This window comes from Phocoena phocoena, chromosome 17 (genome assembly GCF_963924675.1).
Source record: "Phocoena phocoena chromosome 17, mPhoPho1.1, whole genome shotgun sequence".
NCBI classification, from domain to species: Eukaryota; Metazoa; Chordata; class Mammalia; order Artiodactyla; family Phocoenidae; genus Phocoena; species Phocoena phocoena.
In genome coordinates, this window is record NC_089235.1 from 29,955,351 (window position 1) to 29,958,321 (window position 2,971).

Genomic DNA, 2,971 nt, shown 5'->3' on the forward strand with positions numbered 1-2,971 from the left:
TATAGCATGGGACATACCTATACTAAAAAATTATTCATTAACTGGGTATCCTGTATTTTTTCTGGCAATCTACCTGGGTGACAGATTGTAAAAATGGCCAAAATCCTTCCTCTGTCTGTATCTACCCCTTTTGCAATGTGACTTTGCAGTTCTCCTCTCAAGAGGTGGATTTTATTTCCCCACCCCTTGTATCTAGGCTGGTCTTGTGATTTGGCTAGTAGAATCTGGCAGAAGTAATTATGTGCTAATTCTGGGCCTAGATCTCAAGAGCTTTCTCACTTCTGCTTTCTCCCTCTTGGAACCCTGTGCAGCCTCCAGGCCTAGGCTTGCCTTTTGGAGGATGGGAGACCACATGGATTAGAGACAAGCTGTCCCATCTGAGACTTCCGAGAGTAGCACCCCTGAGCCAGTCCAGCAGCTGACTATAGAGCGTCATCTACCCCAGCTAGGACCACAAGAACCATCAGCTGAACCTAGCCCAAATTGGCAACCTACAGAATCATGATTCCTATTTTAAGTCCTTAAGTTTTAGTTAGCAAAGCAAATTGATACAGTCTAACAATGCAAAGTGGAGCTGGGCATTTTTTTTTTTTTTTTTTTTTTTCAAGTGTCAGACTATCAATCATCCAGACGTCCACGGGCCAGGACGCTGGGCACAGTCAGGCCTCTCTTCTCTCTGCCACCTAATGACACAGATGTGGTACAGCAACCACACCTGCAACGCCTCTAGGGGCAGTGGAGCTGGGCATTTTTTAAGACTACAGAACAGCTCATAGGTTGTGCTGAATGTTGAGGGTCACAGATGAAAGTAATATAAGAGGTAATTTTTGTAATCCATTTTGAGCAAATAACACTTGTAATCAGAGGAAATTGCTTGTTGAGTAAACACTTGGGCCCACAGGGAAAACAAATCACTTCTGTACAGAGACATTGTTTTGCTTCTTTAACCATTTAATGTTTATAAAGTGTAGAATGTCTGCTGAGTGCCTCCCTACTTTCTAGTTCCTTCTCTGCAGACCTTTTAGGGTACCTTCCTTTTAACCAGCTTATTTTGCATTACACCTTTGGTGACTGATTATTGAAGTGAGATCCAGGTGGGGGTGGGGGAAGAACTTTCATATATCACTGCATCATCAGTTAGCCAGTTAGTCAACAGCTACTTGTTGACTAGTCAAATGATAAATGAACATGGGCTCTCAAGGGTCCAGAGAAGAGAGTTGTCTTAGCAGTAGTAGGAGAAGAAATAGGAAAAAGCTCAGTCTTTATCTCTGGAGACCCCTAGATGTCTGGGTTTTGACTCTTGGTCAAGAAAAGGGTGGTAGGATTTTTGAGGTGGTATTTAAAGTGCTGAACTCTGCTGGTGACCCCCAGAATCGGTTTTCACTGAAGGTTTTCAAGTGGCCTAACTGGTTAGTCAGCCTGCCTTTAATCTGTGGCTCCAGGGGTATAAGACCCCCACTGGGAACCTCAGCTCTGAACTCTCCTGAAGCCTAGATTCCTTACAAAGTATGGGTAGTTCAGTCCTGAAACAATGTGATCAGATCCTTGTGTGACTAAGGACACTGGGAGCTTGTTCATTGGATGTCAGCCAGACCCCTCAGTGCTTGCCTGGGCTCTTTTTCCCTTTCTGCATTGTACTGATTACCTTTAAATAAAATCCCTATTGAGTATGAGTATGCTCTGTGGAGTGTGATGAGCCCTTTCCAATATCCTAACTTAGGAAATCTTTGTACTTACAATGATCCAGGGCAAGTTAATGATTACCATGTCCCATTTTCCTCATCTGGAAAAGGGTGAGGATGATAAAAAAAATAACTACCTCATAAGGTTATTAAGATTAAATGAGTTAATAAAGGCACAGCACACAGAACAATATCTGGCACATATAAATGCTATAAATAATGTAAATGCTATATTATTAGTTTCAGCCTATCTGAAAACTTAACATGGAGGACTTACTTTTGCCTCAAATTTTTTCTCATGTGTGTGTATATGGTAAGTGTTTCCTGTTCACTCACATATTATTTTAAAAAATCATGTTTGAAAATAGTTGCTTCTTAATTGTTCATATTAGTGGGTCACCCTGTGATGGGGCACATAATAATTAAAAATTAGTTTATTGTTTTTCTGCAATTCAACATTAGAATTTTTATTGGTCACATTCAAACGCCCTTGTGTGTGTTCAGAGAAATAGTACTAGGGTAACTTCTGCTTTCTTAATGATATTTGTGGGGGTTTTTGTTTGTTTTTTTCTGTTCTTCACATCTTTATTGGAGTATAAATGCTTTACAATGTTGTGTTAGTTTCTGCTGTACAACAAAGTGAATCAGCTATATGTATTCATATATCCCCGTATCCCCTCCCTCTTGAGCCTCCCTCCTACCCTCCCTATCCCATCCCTCTAGGTTATCACAAAACATGGAGCTGATCTCCCTATACTATGCAGCAGCTTCCCACTAACCATCCATTTTACGTTTGGTAGTGTATATATGTCAGTGGTACTCTCTCACTTCATCCCAGCTTCCCCTTCTCGCCCAGGCCCTCAAGTCTGTTCTCTACGTCTGCGTCTTTATTCCTGCCCTGCCACTAGGTTCATCCATACCTCTTCTTTAAATTCCATATATATGCGTTAGCACATGTTATTTCACTTCACTCTGTATGACAGATTCTAGGTCCATCTACCTCACTACAGATAACTCAATTTCGTTCCGTTTTATGGCTGAGTAATATTCCATTGTATATATGTGCCACATCTTCTTTACCCAGTCATCTGTTGATGGACATTTAGGTTGCTTCCATGTCCTGGCTATTGTAAATAGTGCTGCAATGAAAACTGTGGTACATGTATCTTTTTGAATTATGATTTTCTCGGGGTATATGCCCAGTAGTGGGATTGCTGGGTCATATGGTAGTTCTATTTTTAGTTTCTTAAGGAACCTCCATACTGTTCTCCATAGTGGCTGTATCAATT

General features: G+C 41.0%; 1 non-coding gene across 1 annotated transcript; it reads right to left on the reverse strand.

The window, feature by feature from the left end:
• Positions 1-606: 606 nt before the first annotated feature.
• LOC136137404 (small nucleolar RNA SNORA17) lies at positions 607-737 on the reverse strand. The gene has a single exon (XR_010656738.1). It is a non-coding gene; the product is annotated as a small nucleolar RNA SNORA17 (small nucleolar RNA).
• Between the last annotated feature and the right edge of the window lie 2,234 nt (positions 738-2,971).